This window comes from Struthio camelus, chromosome 4 (assembly GCF_040807025.1).
Source record: "Struthio camelus isolate bStrCam1 chromosome 4, bStrCam1.hap1, whole genome shotgun sequence".
NCBI classification, from domain to species: Eukaryota; Metazoa; Chordata; class Aves; order Struthioniformes; family Struthionidae; genus Struthio; species Struthio camelus.
Window position 1 is genome coordinate 29,406,249 of NC_090945.1, and position 24,198 is coordinate 29,430,446.

Sequence of the window (24,198 nt, forward strand, 5' to 3'; positions counted from 1 at the left end):
TCATTTACATATGTGGTCCTAGGTTATCTCACAAAGTTGGTGATGATACTGAAAAAAAAATTGCAATAAACAAAAAATGGTTATTTACTTTACACCTATATCTTCACAGTTCCAAGTGAGCGGTGAGCATATTGTTCTTGATGATTCATTTAATTACCTCTGAACTATCTTTATCTAATTTAAAAGCTTATTCTAATGAGGATAAATCTTTCCACCCACAGATCTCCACTCATACTCAGAAGTACTCCTACTGGAGTCAAGGAGTTTCTGTTTCTGAGTGAAACTCTCCTTGTTTATTCCTGCTAAAATAGATACCTTATGTAGTTGTTAGGGTAACATGGATTGTTAAGGACAGTTTATAGTGATTAAGAGGTATGCGTCAGTTGTTGTTAAAAGCTATTTTATGGCTGTTAAAAGCTCCTAGGCTTTTTAGTGCAATGTGTTCTGTACAACAGTGTATTTTAAGGCATGGCTGTAGTTAGGCTTAAGATTGTGATCCGCAATACAAGTAAAGAACCTGGAGCCAAAAGACAAGAAATAGGATGGCTGAGTACTTGAACACAGAACCAAACACAGACTTTGGTTATTGGCATATAGGAGTAACTTAAGGTAGATGTTGAATTGAACGGATATTTTTCTTCATCACCTGATGTCATTGCACCCATATTTTGTGTATTCCAGCTGAAATGCTTCAATGGTTCAACAGTCACTAAGCAACTTTAGATGGGATAAACTCAATTCCAAGCTCAGTAACTTTGGCAGGATACCTCAATGTTTACCCCCTCATTGCCTTTTAAAAACAAGCCTCCAGAAAGCTCCTGGCTCTGTGCTGCTCTCTGCTTACATACATTGTTGAGTAAGTAGTCTCTGTGTCCTTTATATATGGGAAGCTCTGCAAAATCAACTCATTATTATTATTTAAATCCCTTCTTAGTTCTCTGTTTGCCATGATATACTGCAAATACTTTAACAATGGGTAAGGTGCTACTGCACTGATATTGTGGGATATAGCGAACAGGTATTATAGGGATAAGAATGCTGTGGATGTTTATGTATTAATTTTCTGCGCGTTAAGGTTATGTGATTGGCTGAACTGGGAGGTTTTGCTAGAGCTTAATACATTGTGGTGATAAAAATAGTTTGACTTGTAAAATACTGCAAACTATCATGTTTCCCAGAGATCTGTATAATTTAGCCTGACATTAAAAATAACTAGCTATCTATCATACATTTTCTGTTGTCCATGTAAAAAGGCTAAGCCATGAGTAAATTCTGTGGGAATTTGAAGAGGGGAGAAAAAACAGAAAAGAAGTACAAACACAATTTAGGCCCAGATTTTAAAGTGATTAGTTCAAAAAAGGCATATTCATGTACATCTGGCTGTCACTTGCAATATTGTAATCATTCTTCTCCTTCCTCTCTTAAAGCCGTTTCTTTCAAAGAATTACCTCTTCAGTCTTCATTAGCAGTTTTATTTTTCTCATTATTTAATGCAACTTTCCTTGAGAGTTAAAGCTCATTTATAGTTGAAGGACATCTCTTACATGTTACAAATGACAAATTTTATCATGTAAGTGAGAACATACTGGTCACAAGGTTTCACAGAATAGCATCACTTCTACTGTTGTACAAGATGGGAGGGCAAAGTCCAGAAAGAAACATCCTGCTCTAAAACCTTTCCTGCATCAGTTCGTTGGGCATTATGATAATTAGATCATCTGTCTAAATGGGGTCCATATGGTGATTTTTCTGTAAATGTTTTCTTTATTTGAACACAGTGTATTAATCTATTTACAGTTCCCCATTGAAATTAACCTTGGAGACTGGGTAATTAGAATCTGAACTGAGTAGCAGAGTGGTATCTTCTTACTCAGGGTAGAGATGCTGGAAATATTAGACGTATGAGCTCCAATTCTGAAGGCCAGGAAACATGTTAAAGAGAAACAACATGAACTTGACAAAAGATTCATGTTCCTGGTATTGTTCTAATTTAATCTATCTGAGTTACAGCATAGGAAAGTATAAGTTAATTTGGGTTACGATCCTTTATGGAATTTACAGACTTTTCTTTGTGAAAAAGACAGTTGAGTTTGACTGATCAGCAGTTCAGGATGTGAGGCTAAGAAAGTCATAATTCAACTTGAATGGATACTGGAATTGCTTCATTTTCTCTGTGCTTTTTATAAATATTTTTCCTAATGATAGACTGGATGTTTATGGCTTTGAGATTGAACAAAATAATTTGAACATATGCAAATAGTTGGAAGTAAGGTAGAGAAGTATTCTAATTTTTCCCATTTACTTCTTTTTTTTGGCATGTTTATTTTTTGATTTTTCTTGGGCATGCATGACACATATATAGGTGAGGTTGCACTGAAGTATTTGAATAGACACAAATGAATTGTAAGCTTTCTGTTCCATATAATGGACCAAATTCTCAGTATATTACCTGCATAAACGTGCCAGAATTTTCTGCACCTACGAGCGTACGCTGAAGTGCTTTGCTGAATTACAGCCGTCATTTGCATAATCACTGATTGTGTTTGCAGTGTCGGACTTACACAAATAATTGTTCTGAAAAATTCCAGCTGGTTCCAGCAGCCTCAGATACCATGCTAATGGGCATAACATAACAATTTCAGTAGATGGAAATGGTCTCTGAAGACAAAGCAACAGAGTAGTCCCTTACAATTGCCAAAGCTAGTGCTGTCCTCAAAGCAAAGAAATCTAAAAAACAGGCTAGCTTTTCCTGCTCTGTGCTTCATCTAAACTGGAAATTTTTAAAAACTGAGTTCAGGCTAGCTTCTCCTGTTGGTAAGGATGGTCTGGTAGCTTGATACTTTCTACTAGGGCACTCCTTGAAGTACTAGCACACTGCATTTCAACGTGCTTCTGTGGGAAGGTTTCCTGGTGACAACAGAAATAGAAGAAAGCTGCTTCGTTAGGTGCTGGCGCTAGCTTTTAAGAACTCCAGATTTTCTTATACTGTTTTTTTTAGGAGGGCCTTACATCAGATGCCCAGATCGGTTCAGAAATACCCATATCAGAAAATCTCTGAGAGGTTTGCAGATAGTGATGCCATGTTTTGTTTTAAACAACAGCAAATCCACAGAATACTCTAGTCCCCTAGCCTATGTGTTTTAAAGTGTGCAAATCTTAGATATGACTGCACAAGAGCAGGCAGCTGGAATACAGAAGTAGTTTAAATTCAAGTTTAAATAAACTTAAATCTTACAGAACAACAACAACATCTTGCTTTAATTTCAGTGAAGAGCAGTTTAATGAAATTATTATTAATAATCATCATCTTATAAATAATCAGAATATTAAACTGGGAGAGGTCTTTGGAGAAGGATCTCTTTTGTTTATTGTTAAGACAGTCACAACATCTACACTGGAAGTATTCAGAAATCATCTAGAAAAAAAACCACCTGATAACGGACCGTTACATCCATTTTATATGTTCTAACTGGTTGGCCTTGTGTAACGGTTAGGTGACAACAGGCCTGTCAGGCATGACCAAACAACCAGCCCCAGCAGTTTCACAGCAAGGCATCTCCAAGGTTGTTTGCATTCTTTTTCTGAGGCAAAGTTGCAAAAATGAATTCACAAAGAAGAATTCCATATTTATGATCAGTAGGTTAATGACAATAATAGCCTTTTATTAGGTTGTAAGAAGGTTGAGACGTTTTGGGACATCTGCCCCGCTAGTGGAGGGGGGTAAATCCAGTAAACGACGGTGAAGGGCCTCCATTGGCAGTGAGCGGTGTTTTCACGACTAACGAATACTGACAATCTTTACTAACCTGGAAATATCACTACAGGACCTTTTTATGAGTTTTGGTTTGAGTTGCTGGATTAGATTCTTATTTCTTTATGTATTTCACCCTTTGAAAGATTTTCCTTGTCTGAGGTAGGTATATTTGTGATGATTTTATATCACCAGTCGACTTGACTGTATTAAACAAAATTAAAATTTAATACAATGTGTTTAAAAAAAAAAAAGTTAGATTTGCAGTCTGGCTCTCTCCAGAACTTGTTAAAACTTTTAAAAAGCTTAAAGCTTTTTAGTTAATTAATTAATTATTTAAAGTTTTTATGTTATTTCTCGAGATACTTTCCATGTAGAGCTTACATTCAATTTTTAGCATTGTCTACTGAGTAATTGTCCTGTGTGCTCAATAGACAACTGGTTATATCTCCTTCTCCTCTTGCTTTTACCAATGATTTCTTCAGGAGAATCGAGAAATTGTGTGATACAGAATTCCTGCATTAGCATAGAAAAACTCCAAGTAAGATTCACTCACAAGTACAATCTAGATCTGCGTCAAAATCCACCACCTGAACAGCTCTGTGACATGCTACTAAAATGTCTAGTGAAACAACTTGCATGTCAACAATAACGCAAGTAACGGTCTGAGGAAAAATTACTTCCTTCCAGTGTTGTTGAATGTACAGTAATGTAACTTAGGGCACCTCTTGGAACCCCTCTGATACAGAAAACATTCAGCGCAAGTAACTTGTATGCTCTCTCTCCCAGGTGCCCCTGGTAGGTACATAAATGAGAAGTTCCAGTTTCTTCTTCCTTTCTGAAGTGATCAGTACAAGCATTAATCCCGACTGCTGGTTATTCTACGTCCTTTACGACTTCTAGGAGAAAGAGCTTGTTGAGCTGCTAGGTTGGCGTATGGACAGTTCTTCAGGAAGCAAAAACAGTGGGATAGTGGAGAAATTCTGTGAAGAAACACCTTATGCATGAAAAGATGTTCTTCAATTTTCCTGTCTTTGTTCTGGTCCTGTGTTTTATTATTAAGAGTATGCGTCTTACGAAACCAAGCCTATGGGGTATATTTTTAACCCAAGAGTACATTTTCTTTGTGTCTTGTGCTATTTGTTTAGTTAACATTTTATTTTCATCTTCCCTTACTGCGAATGAGCACTTTCAATTCACCTAACTAGTGGTGTAGTTCTGTTCTCTGTATGTTTTATGGTGCTCGTTTCCCGATCTTTCCTCTCCCTGGAGGGAGAAGAGAGGAAATTCCCATGCAGATGAGAAATTAACATAGCTGCCATATATACACATATACATACATACATATGTACATTCATACATGTATATAGTCCTGAATTTCACCATTTACTGTCTCCTACTTGTGGCTTACCATGGTTTCTGCTACGACTTTGGCTTAAGCCCTAGAGTCTAACTTGAAGTTATTAAAAGCATGTTTGCTTCCAGTCTAGTAGCTTAATCTTCTTCTGTCATGACTACATCCATTGCTCCTGTGAAAAAGTCTTCTGAACTAATGATTACCCTTTTTTTCCACTTCATGTTATAATGGCCTTTGCAATCTTTTGCAAAATAATAGTTCACTGAAGCTCTTTATTTTTTGTTTTTTTTCTTTTTCTTCTTACGTGCCAGAAGTTGTCTGCATTTCGTAATGACTTTGGCTTCTTTTTGTGTCATATTAAAATTCTTTGTAATGTTAGTCGTATGAAAACATTGTCAGTTTCGATTAGGTGATACTGTGGTAAACTCAGTTTTCATTCAAATATTAATTCTGAATCTTTCAATAGGCTTTTTCTAAGTATTTTGTACCAGACGCCAATGAGTCTTTGATTTCTTACTAGGAACTAAATCACCCCCTGAATTCAAAGACCTGTTTTTAAATCTTGAGAAATTCAGTGATTTCACATTTCTGCATGTTTTACATTTAAGTGACACATTTTGTGCCTCTTTAATATACATTATTGTATCTCTTAAATTTCAGTGATAAGTTTCAAAGCTTAGCTCCTCTACCACAATCAACTGAAAAAAGTAAAAGGAAGTCAAGAACTTCAGAATGACCTCATGTCAGAGGTTATTCTCTGACCTGCTGTCTTTCTGGCCAACATCTGTTTCAAGAACAGAGGCAAACATTGTCTAAAGTTTCCTCACATACTGATCACAAATCTGTGGGTTTTTAGCTCTACACATTCTTTTCCTGAAAATACCTTTTAAATACATTTCACTTGTGTTTCAGCAGTCATTCAGAGCTAGGAAATCTCAGTGAGCTCTCAGCTTCATTCAGAGTATATGCTAACTGTTTAGCATTGCCTTGCCTCTTTATAATGAACAATTGATTCCAACTTGATTCACTTCTCCCTTTGCTACCCTGCATTTCCAGTCAACAGTGATTTTAGTAGCTGTGCAGTCTTGAACCATTTGTGTGATTTTTTTTTTTCCCCTCCTGTTACAGACATTTTGGAATTTATTAGGTCTGTTCTTTCTAAATGAAATTTTCTTTCCACGTTCTACTTCTTCCTTTTTAGAAACTTCCCCATCTTCAGTTCGAGTTTCTCTGCAATTTTCTTTTCATTTAGTAAGACTAAGTAAAATGTTACTGATGATTGGTACAAGAGGTCAGAAGCCACTTCTGTGTGACTGTGGAGGACCTTAATCTCCCTGTAGATATTAAATAGAGTCAGAAGTACTTTCGAGAATAGAGCTGTGGAGATTTTGAGTGAAGGTAACTCCTACTTTTGTGGCTGAGGCTGAATGGAAGAGGGGCAGAGATATTCCAGATGGACCAAAATAAAATTAAATAGCTCAACTCTGAAGAGTGGAGATACGGGAAAATAAATGGAAAGAAGAGAATGGTGAAGAGCAGGGAGAAAATTACCCATTTTGCATATAAATGATGTAATTACCCCCTCAGCTTCTCAGGCAGAAGTTGACATCCCTAATTAAAATAATTTTATGATCTTCTGGGGACAGATATACAAAAGCATAAAGAGAAGCAAAAAATAACAAATACAAAACTAACTGACATCAGCAGCCATTTTTACAAAATAATTTTGCAATAGGACTGATGATGTACATGCAGTCTCAGCTTTATAACAAATTATCAGGCTTGTGTGTTATTTCAGATGATTCACAGAGCTTGATATAAAAGCCAGAAGCTGAATAAAACCTTTCCAGAGAAGAGAATGATGATGACACAATTTGAGGACAGGGAATTGAAAGCCTACTGGACTGAATTTCATTGTTTTCCTCTGATTAATACTGGAAATTGAAAGCCACTGTGTTTAACCTGTGCTGATGCTACAGTAGCTGTAATTAAGCATGAGAATATGGTCTTACAACTTGTGCATGCTGATTGTTTTACACAAAGCGCTTGGCAAATTGGCCAGTGCAGGCACGATGAAAACCGCAACAGAGGAGTCCAGGTACTAAAGACCGACATTCTTATTTGTTCAATTGATCTAGAGTATTCCAACATATATTCACTTCCCACTTGTCAGGTAACAAAAGTAGTTAAGGAATCTTTTACAGACTGTGAGATAGTGAGGGGATGTATAGTTTTTAATCATGCAGGAAGCAGTGTTCTACAAAGCAAGATAAAACCTAGCAAGTGTAACAAATCTGGAAAATTCCATTATCATATGCCTCATCTTATCATTCATATCATCGGACTGGCTGATTTAATGTTGCTAAGAGACTTGGCAGAGCAACTTGTTCATGCTACACACTGCACAGTACCGATTGATAAATCAATTGTTACCGCTGATTTTACTCAAACACGGTGAAATTTCAGTAGTCAAAAGTTTGCTGAAGAATATCATTGTTCAATCACGTTTTTTTATTTCTCCCCTCTATTGGTGGTTCTCTTTTGCATTTCCTAAGAATTTTTGATGATGTCACAGTAAGATGTCAAGCTAAAAGCCAAGAGAATAACCTTATCCTGAGATACAAATACAGAAAGTCAGGCTAGAAATCTCACAAGAACTGATGTTCTTGCTCTGTAATCACTATTATGGTAGTGACTAAGTTTTGACTAAGTTAGGAAAATTAAGTCTGTCTTGACATGTTTTCATGTCTAGTCCTGATTCACTTAGCGAAAGCAAACAAAACATTTTGAGCTTCAGAAGCGCTTTGGGTTTGGTTCTGCTGAAAGGATAGGCATCATTTCAAGTCCATTAGTTTTAAGCTAATTCATTCTGCCCTAATTAATATGATTCATTCATAGACTATGGAACCTGGAATAAGCATTTTTGTTTATGAGCTAATTAAATATTATCTACTACAGCACGTGCTTAGTTCTTCAAGTGTATTTACGCAGGTATTAAGAGGAAACTTAAAGTCATAGAGCGATTTTAAATCTCTCTTTTCAGGTTGAAATTTTTGAAGCTGATGTGTCAGTGGAACAAATGCTTAACATGTTTACTACATAATCATGTGTTAGTGACAAAAATATATTGCAATTATTTTGTCTGACAAATATGTCTCAAATGTTGTAAAGACGAATCTTTCTTTTCTCATATCGTGTTCTTCTGTTTGTGTTTGCTCTGAAAAGTAAAAAGGAACTGATAAACGACGGGGCTAGTTTAAAATATCTTTCAGGTTTCTCTCTGTGGTTTTTCATGCAGTTTTCCTCAGTGGCAGTTCCACCTTGGAAGTCTTCATGCCTGCCCATCCCTCTGCACTTCTTTCTCAATTGCAAGTTTGTGATTGCGTTAGAACGATCGAGACACTGGTATTGGCACACTAAAGGGGCTGCTTTGGCTTGGGAATTGAGTGGCTGTGAGCGGAGAGGACCACTAATGCTGTAAGCTGACGCTGCTCAGAAAAGTATGCGTAAGGCCATGATCGCTGGAGTAATTTCTGAAGATGTCGTCCCGTTAATTTGCTCCAACCCTTTCTGAGAGATTACTATGCCTCTGTTAGGGTGGTAAAAGCAAATGTGTGCCTGTTTCTCAAACTGCTTCACCTGGCAACCTGGCACGTTGTTGAAACTGCCGCTGATCTGAAACTAAACTAGAAGATTGGACTGTCAACTGTTGTCATTCTCCAAGTTCTTCTAGCTGACAGGTGAGGTAGGCAATAAGGGCTAGGGATCTTTTAAATTATCCTGGTATGAGTGGTTGCTGTTTTGTGTATGAGCTATTGAGGGTGTGAGCACAGGTCATTTAATGGGCAAACAGACTGGGCTGTGAATGCTCTTGAATAAGTAAGCCTTTAGCAAAACACCCTTCTGTGTTGGACTTTCAAGAATCTCAGTGAAGAAGGCATGCAGTTGCAACAATGTTGTACATTTGCAGGCAATAATGGCCTCAAGCTTTTGTAATGTAATGTGAGTGAGAGAATGACATAGTTCTACTCTTCCTGCTAGAAAAACAGAAAAGCAAAGACAGAACAGCGTAACATATAGCACTGGTGCAATGTATACGAGAGGTAGCAGAAAGGGGCTTCTTTGGATATCATGGATATGATGATCCAGAAGACGCTTTTAAGAATAAGCATCATAAGACGCTTATTAAGAATAAGTTTTCAATAAGTCTTGAAAAAAGGTTGAGACAAGGAATAAAGTGTGGAACAATCCATCCTTGATTTGGATTCTCCTGTCAATTAGGGAAAGATGTTCAATATACCTTCCTATCTGAGCTCCTTTCAGTCAGAGAGTCAAGATGTATTCACGGAATATTTGACTTAAAAACAAATATATGACTTTTCAACTTCTTCTTTTGTAAAGATGCACATCCATCTTGCAGTAAGTAGTCTGCAATCTATAGTGGGTACACTTTTTATTTATTTCTAGATTTTAGAGTGTGTACAGATTAATCTGTCTTTATCCCTATTTCTCAAGAGATGTACGTAGATGTCCATATACCAGCATCTATCTTTCTGGTTAGTGCCACTGTGTGGATAATACATCACTAGAGCAGTGGTGCTAGTTATGATGTATGATGCTAACATATCACAAAAGCATTGCCACTTCTGTGATGTATTATTCAAAACATGGAATTAAGCAGAAAGATCAATATAATACAGATCCTTAATTTTTTAAGGTGGGTTAGAAGGTTTTAGATTAAAGGGTGTTGACTCCAAAGGGTTTACTTAGGAGGCTCAGTACATGACAGAAACAAATGAGACTAACTGTTATTTTGTATATAACCCAGTTTGTACAAAAAGAAGTTCATTCTGTGGCCAGTGAAACTTTTCAAGTCTTATTCCCTATACATTTATATCCTTTCTGTCCTCCGCTGCAATGCATCCAGTTTCCTACCACATTCCTCTGGAATATCTTCCACTAAATCTCTTCTTCACCACATTAGCCCATTCCCACAGCTGCCTCTCAAATCCTGGGAGTGCTACCTGGCAGCTCATGCAGCACCCAGCCCAGAGCTCTGTGAGGTTAACGGGCAACCTCATCACCGATGGTTGGCTTTCTGGAGAGCTAAGCAGAACAGTTAATGGTTGCACTTAGTTTGTGGCCTTCTGCACAGTGAGGGTGCCTATTTTAGTCCCTCTTCTCTACTTGGCTGCTGATTATCACTAAACTTACTGAAATTTAGTTTCTGTTGAAGAATTACCTCTTCATCAAATTTACTTGAAATCATAACATGGTTTCAAAAATTAATAGGATTATGGTGGGGTAGGGGTAAAAAAAGCATAGACAAATCTACCTTATTTCTTTAGCAAGCTGACTTAAGTCCAGCTGCAGTATATCCCTTTTGTTAAGAGCACTGTTATTTTCACTAACATTTATTCTTTCCTGGATTTATCTTGACGTGTGTATTTGAGTTGTTTTCTTTAGTTTTCCGACATGGCCAAATCTTTACGTGTTCAATAATCATTGCAGACAGATCTTGAATAATAAATGTGGGGTTTGTTTTATTTCAGTTCTGCAAGTCCTTCCAAAACACTTAGACTGTATTTTCCTCCTTTTGCTCAAAAAGGTGAAGTGGAAAAAGAGGCTATCGGATCTTCACATACACAAACTTTAAGAAGAAACTCTAGATATTACCGCAAAACAAGATTAAAACTGCAGCAGTTGTCATTTTGGGGTTTCTCTATCTATCATATAAACAAAAACAATCCCACAGCAAGCCAGAAAAGCTTTCTGGAGTTACAAAGGCCTTTCTCCTAAACATCTTAATAGAATGAAAACTGGCTGTAAGTATCTGGTCCCTGTTCTATGTTCTGTACTGTTACAACTAATCTTTACATTATTCAGTTTTCTTACATTTGTGGTGCAGTCACCTCACTTATTTTCTCTGATTGAAAGCTTTGTTTATTTATCTCTTTAGCCATTTTTTCCTGATATCTAACCAAAACTTTCCACTTATAGGTTTAGGATACTAATTTTTTTTAACCCTTTGTAGGTTAAAACATACAAAATCCCTTTCCTGCCTTGATATTAGTTCCTTGAATCCTTAAAGATCGTACAGTTTTACATCCCCTTAACATGTTTTTTTCTAATCTATATAACAAAGTTCCATTGCTTGCTCTTCCTCTGTCATATACTCTAATCCTTGAATCATCTCAGTTGTCCAGTGTATCACAAAATGAGCAGATATTTTTCTTGGATCTCAGAACATGAAAATATATTAAAGTTGAAGAGGACCTCACCTCCATCCCTGGAAAGGTGATGGAACAGCTCCTCCTGGAGGTCATCACTAAGCATCTGGAGGACAAGAAGGTGATCAGGAGTAGTCAGCATGGATTCACCCAAGGGAAATCATGCTTGACCAATCTGACAGCCTTCTCTGATGGAATGACTGGCTGGGTAGATGAGGGCAGAGCAGTGGATGTTGTCTACCTGGACTTCAGCAAGGCTTTGGACACTGTCTCCCATCACATCCTCCTAGGTAAGCTCAGGAGGTGTGGGCTAGACGAGTGGACAGTGAGGTGGACTGAGAACTGGCTAGATGGCAGAGCTCAGAGGGTTGTGGTCAGTGGTGCAGAGTCCAGTTGGAGGCCTGTAGCTAGCGGTGTCCCCCAGGGGTCAGTCAGTCTCGTTCAATGTATTCATCGATGGCCTGGAGGAAGGCTCAGAGTGCACCCTCAGCAAGTTTGCTGGTGATACAGAACTGGGGGGAGTGGCTGACACACCAGAAGGCTGTGCAGCCATTCAGAGGGACCTGGACAGGCTGGAGAGCTGGGCGGAGAGGAACCTCCTGAAGTTCAACAAAGGCAAGTGCAAGGTCCTGCACCTAGGGAGGAACAACCCCATGCACCAGGACAGGCTGGGGGTTGACCTGCTGGAAAGTAGCTCTGCAGAGAAGGGCCTGGGAGTCCTGGTGGATGACAAGTTAAACATGAGCCAGCAGTGTGCCCTTGTGGCCAAGAAGGCCAATGGGATTCTGGGGTGCATTAGGCAGAGTGTTGCCAGCAGGTGGAGGGAGGTGATCCTGCCCCTCTCCTCAGCCCTGGCGAGGCCTCACCTGGAGTAGCGTGTGCAGTTCTGGGCTCCCCAGTACAAGAGAGAGACGGCACTACTGGAGAGAGTCCAGCGGAGGGCTACCAAGATGATGAGAGGGCTGGAGCACCTCTCCTATGAAGAAAGGCTGGGAGAGCTGGGCCTGTTGAGCCTGGAGAAGAGAAGATTGAGAAGCAATCTCATAAATGTGTACAAGTATCTGAAGGGGGAGTGTCAAGAGGATGAGGCCAGCCTCTTCTCCGTGGTGCCCAGCAACAGGACAAGAGGCAATGGGCAGAAACTGAACCACAGGCAGTTCCATCTGAACCTGAGAAAAAACTTCTTCACTGTGAGGGTGACAGAGCATTGGAACAGGTTGCCCAGAGAGGTAGTGGAGTCTCCTTCGCTGGAGATATTCAAAAGCCGTCTGGATGTGATCCTGGGCAATCTGCTCTAGGTGACCCTGCTTGAGCAGGGAGGTTGGACTAGATGATCTCCAGAGGTCCCTTCCAACCTAAACGATTCTGTGATTCTGTGACTCTGTGACATAGTCTGTCCACATGTGCTCCTATAGTGTACTTCTTATGGACATTCTTAGTCAAAAAGAATTGTAATTCTTCTTGCATAGCATGGGTAGTTCTAATTTTTAGATTTTTTTATCAGATTTTGGTAGCATTCACAGAGTGGTAGCAGCTTTTCATACATTAGGCATGCTGTGTTTCTCAGACCAGTAGCTTAAAGATTTTAATCATGTATGAGAACCTGCTAGTATGGACCCCTACTCTACTGATGTCAGAGAGTTACATGTCAAATCCCTTGTGCTATCTGAGTTTCTTTAGAATCGGTGTTTGTGTCTTAGGATGTTATGTGATTAATGCGTTTTAGATTTTTCATGTATTTTATCCTAAGAGTACTGTTTCAATAAAAGGGTTTCTAGGACAGTTAGAGCAGAGGGAAATCATTCAAACTGTGTAACATGAAAACCGCTGCAGTTTATGGAGGTCATGGAAATTTATGTCTCTTATCCCCAGATAATGCACTGACAAGTTAATTCAGATCTACTACTTTATACTTTTTTAAAAAATAGATAATTTTAGCTAAGTTCAGAGCAAGATTATAACACCAGTCCCCTACCCAGTGATTCCCAGAAGAAATTATGGTAACTGTCTTCTCCCTGAGGTGAGATAGTAAATCTACCAAAAATATTTTTGTCTTTTTTCAAGTTTGAGTTTAATCAGTACATATGGTCAAAGTATTAAGATGCTAAAGAGGAACATGTTTGTGTAGTTAGGCATCTGAAAATGCACACCTCTCCTTCAACTTCCTTTTCTGTCTTGATGTTGTCATGGCATGTGAATTAGCAAAATGGGCCAAATGATGGTTTTGCTTATATTCATGTTTTGTGATATCACAGGATTTAAGTGCGTATAGATGTAGAATTTGTCCGAAGCATCTATGAAAAAAGTGCTACTTTGGATAGGGAAACAGAATCCTACATTGCTGTGACGTAAGAGAGTGACTTTGTTTAGTGAAAAGTAATGTATTAGGGTTGATTATGCTATTGAACACATGCAAATGTAGATGCGAGTATAAATGACCAGTGTGATTGTGTATATTTACACACTTATATCTAGGTTTTATGTTTGTATACATAAGTATATATATTCTAGTAATTTGTATGCTTATGTAGTCAACAGTAGTATCAGCTCTATATAAGCTGCTCTTTGGAAGCCATTTGAAAAAGGTGTTGTGCAGACTTAGAACGGAATGCAATCCTTTCTTAAAAAACATATAATTAATCTCAGCATTAATCTGTGATTGTATTTAGTGCTAAATATCAAGAAAAAGTTAAGAAGAGTGGGAAAATCTTTTTATGGTAGTGAAGAAACATTAATTTTTCAGTGGTGTTTAATGTAAAATTTCTCTGTAACACCATGGATCTATCCCTCTACTTCATCTCAGACCTCATCAAGCTCTTCTTCTACAGTTACAAAAAGCCTTTCTTATTCACCTGTAATTCAGTGACCTACAGTTCTTTCAGTAATAACTTTCTTTTTAAGGATCTGTGCAGATTTTACTTTGATCTGTACTAGGTACTAGTATGATGTTGTGCAGTGAATAAGTTACTTACAGTAATGTCTGGAGCATTCCAAATCATAGTCTTTTAAGATAAATATAAATATGTATGTGTTATGTCAGAGAAATATTGAAGGTAATGAAAGTTGGATGTGGCAATTATGGGAAGAACTACAAAAGAAGAAGCAAAAAGAGATGAATGCAGTTCAACTGACAATCATAAGTAGAAAATATAATTTAACTTTCTTTTTTAGAGCTATGTTGAAGGTAAAAAGCTAGATGGGAGCCATTAGCTTTTAACGATTTATAATGCTTTTAAGAGCTTCCATACAACGAGCAAAGAAAAGAGGAAAGGTATTGGTCTATAATTCAGAGAAGGTCGTTCCCATTTAGGCATAGAAAAAGTATTCTCCAAGGTGTTTATCTTTAAACTCTTTATAACACAAATAGAGGTTTGATCAAAGGAAATTAAGGAAGTTACACAGTTAAATTTGTGCTTTTCTTTCAGCAAAATATCAGCCCAGGTCTAGCTCTAAATCGGTATGTTGATGTGCAGAGGCACACATTTAGAATGACGCAGAGGTTTCTTTTGAGATTTTTTTCATTAGCACCTAGTGCTATCGAATTAAGCCTAACATAAAGTAAATTAGCATAGTACATGCGTTGTTAAATTTCAAAAGGACAACGATATGCGCAAATATGTAAAGAGAAGTCTAAAACTGAAATGCATATATATCTCCTCAATCTAACTGAGAACAAAGCTTAATATATAATAATATTTGGTAAGGGAAGCGTATACTCTTGGAACTGATATTAGGCTTTCTAAATACTATTATTTTCTTTAAACACTATCCTTGCACCCAAATGATTTCATTATCTACAGATAATGGGAGAAAAGGATCATCGGTGCACATTCAATTGCAATGGTGCTATTAGTGATTGTGTTGTGTATATATACTACCCAGAGTCTCTAATGGAATTACAGAAAAGCGTCCAACTTTGGTGAGGTTTTCTCACTAACGATTAAACAGAAAACTAGATTAAACTACAAAGGTAGCCTACATTTTTGTTACCAGGTGAGCATAACTATAGCTGTTGAGGAAATCCTGCCCTCACAGCAAGCTCGACAAGAGAGGTGTGACATGGCTCTTGCAGGGTTTAGAGAGACAAGAATAGAATGAGAGGCTGGTGGGAGAAGGGAAGTAGAGCTTTGAGGGGCCTTTTGATGGTGAGGCTAACAGGAGTTAATAAAGTTTGGAGGCCTCTGAAAGACTTTGTATAGGATAAAGAGGATAGAATCTTACTCTCTCTTTCATATTTTGCCCCTCCCTCTTTCAATACACAACCTTCATTTCTAGCAACCTCAGGCCAACCCCATTCTAGCACTGGCAGACACCATCCTGCTCCTTGTCTGTTCGGCTCGTACTCCCTACCAAAAATCCTACCGTTTACTCTGCAGGAAGCCGTCTGTCACCAGTTTCTTCCTTGTATCCATCCAACCTTCTTCTTCAACTGCTTTCCTCAGATCTTGAGGTAAGTAAATCAAAGGGATTATGAAAAACTTTCTTTAGCTCCCTAACGGAAATTCTAATTTTTATAGTGAAATTTCTAGCTCATATGGCAGAGATTAGCAGTATGATATAATGCATTTTTCCTCTGTTGATGTTCAGACAGACAAATGAAAATATTAATTTTGATCTATGAAAGAAAGTAGTAGGCTAATCTGGAACAAAATGACTGCATACATTAAGTCTTCACATAATGAAAGAAGACTGTTCACCAGGTTCTAGCCTCAATCAACACAATATTTAGGAAAGGAACTACATAAAAATGGAACTTCTCAGAAATTTATAGAAACTCACTTGCTGTAACCCTGTAAGTATGATCGTTGATATTACTAGAGCACTGGAAAGAAGAGTAGATACAAAGGAGGATTTTTTGTGTAGGAATTTTAACTAATTAATGCAGCTTTTTTATTAATTAGATAATTTGGACTATTGGACTGTAAAAACTTTATTGGCCTAACAACAAGTTCTTATCTCCTTATATAAGGAATACCCCCTTTGGCCCATGACAAAATTCTGAGTGTAAGATTGCCTTAAAAATTCCTTCAGTTTGGCCACCTGGAACAGGGAGGTGTGGGAAAGTAAAGTGTTATCATGGTACAAATGAAGAAATCTAAAGTGGCCTCAGTATGGATTTACAGATTGACAGATGCTCCATCAAGAGTGAAAGACTCAAAACTCACTAAACAGAATGAATGTCTTTGGACTAGGGCCTAGAAAGTGGGGTCAGTGTTTTAGTCAGCTCTGTGTAGCGATTCCCCATTCCTCTCTGGACTGAGATTGATTGGCTGCCTTTCAAAAATATGTTTTTCTTTCAGGCAGTTAGGACTTTTGGGTAATGACTTTAAGGGCAAATCTGAAATGGTATGTAGTCATCTAAAACAATTTATGTGGAATTTAGGCATTAATGTTCAATAGAGCACTTCAAAGAAATAAAACAAGCAAAACATGCCAGAGGAGCTATAGGCATCTAAAGCTGTGCTGTCTCTTCTGCTCAGCTCTCCTTTCTAAGGCCTCCTTATAGGATTAACGAACTGTGTTTCCCTATGTCTATGTCGGGTAATCTTCAAGGTGCAGAGCACAGCTAGCCTACTGGCAGCACTGAGTTCACCAACTGCAGCGTGCTGTTTGAATAGTAGTCTGGCACTGAGGACTTTGCAAGGACTAGAACTGAATTCTGGACTCTCCTCTGCCCAAGAGGACACGGTTGCAGCAGCAAGGGCCTCTGCTGCACCGTGTGAGTATCTTCTGCCCTTCCTGTTGAGGTGGTGTCATTGGGCAGCTACAGAAAAAAGCATCAAGTATTAATCTGGAGTAGAAAGGTAAGAGCTTAGGAGTTAGGACATTCAAGCATTAAGGGGAAGTTCAAGCTATGAGTAGTAGCTCTAAGCCCATTTAGACAGAAGAGAGTCTGAACCTGTTTTTCTTCCACTTTCTGTAGAAATGCTTGCTACTGATTTGGAACAGTTTTTATTTGTGTTGTGCTTTATAATTATTTCTACATTCTTTTGAAAAGAGAGAAAATGGTGGTTATCCCTTTTATGGGCCTTGGAAAGCTCTCATTTCAGCCAGATGCTGTCCTTTAGTTGGTGAGCAGACTGGCTGAAATACGCACAGATTCTTTTCCATCCCTCACAAATACTTTTAGTATTCAATAATATAAATAATATGAATATTATTGTTGTAAGTGCTGCTGTTCTACTAGGTCTTGATGGGTGGGTAAGAATAGCAATCTTAAATTTAAAAAGGAATACTAGTGTAACTCTGGTGGGAACCTCTTCACCCACAAGCACTGGAAAAAATAGCACTAAACTTTGAAGTACTCAGGATGAGTCTGCATTAAGAATTTATCTCAAAACAGGCATGAACTTGGAAGTGAATCTCCCCTCCGCTTACTGGCTTGTATTTTACATTGAAGAACGTAAACTGAAAGCTGTCCTCCAGGCATGCATCTGTGTGCCCCGATAGTTAATGAATGCCAAGTCCATGGAACCAGACTACAGATTGATTGAGGTAAAATCACTGAACTGCATACGTGTATCATGCAGACGTTGTGTCCTCAGCATCAACTGCTTCACCCTACGTACGGTTCTGCTTCTCTCTCTCCATGCTACTCGTTTAATGTAGACACAGCCCCACATACAAATGCGAATTTGATTAATAGATAGCATTTTATTAAAGGGGAAGTAAAACCGCAGCAAACTAGATAGATAGGGTGACATAGGTACTTAATTCCTAACGTATAACTATTATGTAGTCTTTTTCTTCACTGAGGCATATGCTAGGACAGCTGCTTGCTTCTGCTTTTGTGTACTTAGGCTAACTCATAGCAAGACGTGAGTTTTTGTAACCTGTCCTGCTGGGTAACAAAGTACAATTTAAGTTACCACAGATTTTGTGATGTGAGCTGCTCTTACTTGCTTGCCTATTCAACTAGCCACTCCGTTCCTCTCTCCACTAGCCTCTCTAGCTAAATATTTGCCGTTAGTTTCTGTTACTTCAGCTGTTGAGTTAAAGTGCATACAGTATTTAGGAATTAGCCTTCTTTTATAAGATGGATTCTGAAGTTCTTCTTATACTTCATAGGTGATTCTTAAACAGGTTCTTTCACTTCACAGGGTACAGTAGACTCCTGAAGAAAAAACTACTTGGAAAAAAAAAAAAAAACTTGCACCCTGCTGCTGGAAGCGGTTGCCTTGTATCAGTGTTTCTGGGATAAGTAAACAGACTCTAAAGTATAATTGATTGGCCTAGAAATGCATGCACTGTTGTAACTTGGATTTTCCTCTGCTTTGCCTCCTTTGTAATGGAATGGCTTTTAAACATACGTAACATATGCAAGTGAACATTCCAGAGGCTCCCATTAGGTCTGTTCACTTTATTTGGTCTTCACTAGTCCTTTCCTTTTCTTGCAGCCCTGTCCCCTTTGAAACTTTGGGCCATGGCATTTGTTTTCTCTTTGGGGACTTGACCAACATGTTTTACATAAGATTCAACTCAAAGTTCACATTAAACAGCAGCTGCAAACATTACAGTCAGCTGTACATTATCGTATACAAGGTGAGCGTCATTTCCACAGATGCCACTATCTTAAACTTAATTCTGCTAACGTGTTAGGTTTGGTCTGCACATACTTAAAAGACCTTTCAGGCCCCTTTGGTCAGTGTTTAGGTGTGCACTTGCCTGTCTCAAATATAAATTATCTTGGGAGCAAGGAGCTCATGCTCGGATGCTTCTCAGAGTGGAAAGATGCCTGTATTAGATACACTTTTGCTGCATACAGGTGGTGGTTTACTCAGACTTTGGTTTTCTAGTTTTGGGTATCAGCAGCCAGTAGTCACCTGCTTGGGCATGGATAACAGCCTCCCAAGGGGATTATTTGAGTTCTGTGCTAGGTAATTTAGTTACTGGCTTTTGAATCATAATTTGCCTTAGTCTGGCTGCTTTTGGTGTCCCAGCTGACTGGCTGATGTGAACGCTCTTAGGTATTTAATCCTCTGTATTTAATACAAATGATTTAAGGACCTTATTCTGCATTGTCATTTTTAGCACTGAAGCACTGATCGCATTCCATTTTGAGGTTAGGTGTATATTATCGGACTGAGATGCTGTCAATGTCTTTTATGTAAAGCAATATAAATCAAGTCCAGAAAAAAGCGTAATGTGATGCCATGCACTTTGAAGAAACCTATTACATGACTTTGGGTGGAGTGCTGCTGTTTGACAACTATATGGATTTGTTCCAAACAATTAAATGAATCTCTCCTCAGAGCATATGGTGTAGAGAACATGTCATGTTTGAGAAATATGGTTGGCTTCTAATCTTGATTTTTAATTTTGCGACAGAATAATAATTTGGCACAGCATGTAAACCTTTTCTTTCCTGTTAAGTACAAATGTTTTTTCTTGCGAGACAGAAAAAAATCTCTTTCAGAAAGATCTAGTTTTACCTTGCATATCTAATGGAAATTACTTTTTGTCTCAGTTTTTCTGAACTACAATTTGAAATTAATGTGGCTGTTTTTATTTCGTATTAATACTAAAATGCGTGATGGAAATTAAAAATCCAAAGACTCAGCTATTCCAGTTTTATCAGCTGAATAGTATCTGGTTGGTATAATTGTTACTAAAAAGATGATGATGGATAGAAAGGATTCATTGTTGTATACACCAGAAATTTACCTTTGTGCATGCTGTTCCCCTGAGTTCGTACTGATGTTTATTAATCACACCAGGGTCCAGGCTGGGTGATGGAGAGATGCAGCACTAATCTAGCTGCACAAAGCAGTCTAATTCTGTTCATGCTTCTGGAAACATCGGGTGAAATCCAGGCATATCATTGGAGGTCTGCCACTGATTTCAGTAGAGCCCAGATAGTGCCTCTAGTTTGTCCTGATTTTCAGCAGAAGTAGTGGCATTATGCTAGTTTACTAGTCAGTAAGAGAAGGACCTTTACATATTGTTTTGTGCTTTTCCTGACTCACTATTTTGTTAGGAAAGGGTCCCAGACCGAGATTCAGGGAGGTGAGGAGGAGAGTTTCCCCTGCTCCGGCTTCCACGATCCCAATACTGCGCGGGAAGAATCTCAGTGCAGCCTGCCGCCCGGCTGTTCAGCTCTGCTGGGCGCTGTGCCATTGTGTTGCCGAGCCAGGATTTTTCTCTGAGGAAATAAGGGGATTATACTTTTAAGGGGAAATTTAAGAGGATTGCAGATTTAAGAGATGGCCAAAGGGGCACGTTTATAGCTTTTTAATTAAAAGATATTTTGGCTCGAAGGCCAGAAAGATTAAGGATTTGGTAAAACCAAGTTAAATGTCAAGCACAGGGTTAAACCACAAATTACACATATTTCTAATGGAACTTAAGCCTTCTAACTTATTTTTTATGAAACTAAGCAATCCATAAAGCTTATTAAGGACATTTCCCATCATTCTTCCTCTTTCACCTCTCCTCCTCTCTTGCCCATATTTATGTCATACACAAATGCATTTAGGTCCAACGCAAGAATTTAGATGGCCAGTATTATAGAAAGGGAGACATTTAGCAGACCACTTTATCACATTTACATTTTTGAAAAAAGAAACTTTGATTTGATGAGAGTAATAACTGAATCTACATTTTCTAAGCATGGCTACATTTAAATATTTAAATAGCTAGTCTTTTCTTTTTTCCTTTTTTTTCTACTTATTTTATATGATCTGCAGTATATGAAAGTCAAAGGGAGAGGTAAAGTATCGATCAGATTAAATAACAGAAAATCTCACAGGCCTAATGCAAAAAAAACAAAACAAAACAAAACAGTAGTTCCTAATTCTTCTCTGTAAACCTCTAACCATTATACTGTTGAGTCATGTAACATTATTTTGAAGTGAAAGCGAAGGTGTTAAGTCAAAAGAAGTAATTTCAAGTTTTTAATTATTCTACAAGTTATGCCCTACAGCACATTTTCTTAAAATTGTACCTTTTGTTCAGCACTAAGCTGCGTGAATTACTTGTAAGTGAGGCAGATCAATATCTCTGAATGTCTTACAAATAATAATTTAATTCAACTGGGAGTTTTTTCTGTTGTTGCTGTTCATTCACCAGCATTTTGTTCTCACAGTGTTAATAGCAAAAATCAGCTTGTGAAAGGAAAGGTCTCTTATCAGACAAATCTGTGAGTTCAAGGACAAAGCTAATAGAGGCATGCTGATGCTACCACACAGTTGTTTCCTAACATAGCAGCCAGAACTATCTTGTGTTGTGCTGTGGTTTCTGATGTCTAGTGTCACTGGAGATGTCACACAGTATCTTACCAGTTCTACTGGTCATCAAGAGCAAGTTCATTGAATCTGTATCATATTAATCATTTCCACATAGGCGCCACACGCTAGATTTGCTCTAGAGCTCAGTAGCGATAAAACTAGAAACAAGAGCCTACCCACTAGAGAAGTTCTTAAAGCATTAAGGAAAGTTGGACCATTGCAAATAGCTTTGTTGTTAGGCATCTGATGTATTAAAAAAGGGTGGGGAGACTGCTGCTGATATACTGACACCCATGTCATGTACTTGCACATACATGCACATATACGCTCGTCTGGATGCAGAATTATTATCCGTATGATCTACCTGAAAATGAAAAACTATTTTCAATACCCAATGCTTTCTCATTTACCATCTCAGTACTAATTTTTACTTTGGAATGAAGGCACTGAAAACGTAATGAAAAAAGATTTTAAATAATATTTAACAGTTGCTAGCATCTTGAAGCTTTCAAAATGTGAAGGAGGATAAGTGAAAATGAATATTTCAGGATTAGCATTGCAAAATCTTACAGGAAAAATGTCCTGTGTATCACAGATGTCTGTGTCTGCTTGTGGGTTCAGTAAACTGTATTGTATTGTTTTAAGGTAAATTTCTTCAGCTAAGCTCAGTCGGGAGAATCTATAAAATTATCTATTTTGAATATTTTTTGAAAGTATCAACATAAGGTTAAAGGGGAAAGCACCCAGGGGCAGAAGATGTAAAATACTGGCTTGGCAATTATAACATTCTCTATTTTCCTGAACTCCAAACCCAAGATAAGGTATAGTGTCCACTGCTTCCTTAAATTAATGCACCAAGGGATTTATCTTAGGACATTGCCCTACCTTCAGCACCAGGTGTCTGCTTGCATATAGTTTGATCCAGTGCTTGCATCAACTCACTGGGACTGTCTCTAAGCCCTGTAACCACAGTTTGCTGAATGACACAGGGTAAGTCACTGTCAGCTGGGCATGGCTCTGCTCTCTCATTTATGGCATTGTTCATGTATCCAGAACAACATTAGGATTTACCCTGCTGTAAAAAACAGTAGCTTTTGACCCTATGTCTCCACATGCTTATGTTTGTAAAGTTCTGTTACCAATCCTAAAGCAAAAATGTTGTCAGACCTCTTTATTTGTGAAGTCCTTTGATCATATAGAATGAAAAACATCTAAAAATGTGTTCATTCACTATTTGCTCTCTCTGAGGTTTTGAATAGATGGTACAGTCAGGCTTACTGTCTTTTGCTTTCTATTTTAACACAGGTTTAGTTCAGATTTCTGGCTACTGCTAGCAGTCAAAGATTCTGATATTTCCAATGCAAGTGTTCCTGTAGCTTTTTTATCAGTACTGTTATGAATAAGGTAAAGATACAGTTGAACTGAAATATTTTTTAACCTTAGGAAAGCTGATGTTCTGTTATTAAACACAGAAATGATAGAATTACTGTCTCAGAGGAGGAATCTCTGTCTTAAAAACTTCTGTGGGATGTGTCTTCCCAGGTTGCTTGACTTCTGGAACTTGATCATGAAGGTGACCTGTTCAGAAGCTTTCTGTCCCCTTTAACACAAGGGACAAAGCCTTCTAGTACCACATTTTCTGAACATAGATTTTGTATATTTGTAATCTCTTACCTGAGTTTTGATTTGACACTTTCTTATTTTCTAAAAATACCTCATAATGAGTCACAAGTCCAGTCAATTATTTCCCAAAGCATTTTTCTTCTTAAGAAAAATGCTAATGGAACAGCCTTCCTTGTATGCCAGTTAGTTTGTCCCTCTCTTCAATTCAGCTGTAATTTAGGAGGCTTGAATCTTGTTCCAAGTCGTGTTTGCAGTTGCACAGGTATGTCACTAATTTAATTGGCATTACTTTAGTTTTACTTTGGTACAGCTATGTAGTATGATGTTGAACTTTGCATGTTTTCACTTGATCAAATTGTTAAGTATGCAGTTTAGGACGCTGCTTGTTTCTGCTAGGTTGTTTTTTCCCCATTAGCTTCTACTAGGCTTTTCAAGATCATTACTGTGGGAGGGTAATTTCATATTGATTCGTGTTTACAGTTTTCCTCTTTATATTTTCTTGTATGTTGTGTCTGTATTTACAATATGCTATATATAAATGGAAGTATTTATACCTTCGTGCTTTATTTAATAATTTTATCCTATATTGGCACCTGTTACGTCTGTATTGATCTGTAACACCCTGACTTTAGTTATGATGTGATGATTTAATACTGGTAACATCCATCTATAAAACAGTCAAGTAGAATAACCTAAAACCACATAAAAATAGCTGATTAACATTTTTTACAGCACTCTCTTCTGAAATAAACAGACCGTACTGGATTTTAACATCTGGTCTCCAGCAATTCTTGCGGGGGTGATAATGTTGTTTTTTTCTTTGCAAATGCTGGCCATTTTTTCATCAGTTTTTTCATCAAGGAACAGCTGTTACTTTAGAACACCTTGTATTCGTGTCTGAAACGTGGCTGATGCTCACTTCTATTTACTTCTGCATGACATCGTTTTGCATTGGGTGTGATTCAAAAAGACAAATGTCTTCTTGTGCTTTAAAAAGATGTCACGTCACCA

At 37.9% G+C, this 24,198-nt stretch overlaps 2 long non-coding RNA genes across 2 annotated transcripts; both read left to right on the forward strand.

Moving 5' to 3' along the window:
• Window positions 1-714: 714 nt before the first annotated feature.
• LOC138067175 (uncharacterized) lies at window positions 715-10,803 on the forward strand. Its single transcript, XR_011140940.1, has 3 exons — window positions 715-856; window positions 8,407-8,848; window positions 10,717-10,803. It is a non-coding gene; the product is annotated as an uncharacterized lncRNA (long non-coding RNA).
• A 4,820-nt stretch (window positions 10,804-15,623) lies between these two features.
• On the forward strand, window positions 15,624-23,772 carry LOC104153409 (uncharacterized). The gene is made up of 3 exons (XR_696239.2): window positions 15,624-15,788; window positions 17,682-17,833; window positions 18,439-23,772. It is a non-coding gene; the product is annotated as an uncharacterized lncRNA (long non-coding RNA).
• Window positions 23,773-24,198: the final 426 nt, after the last annotated feature.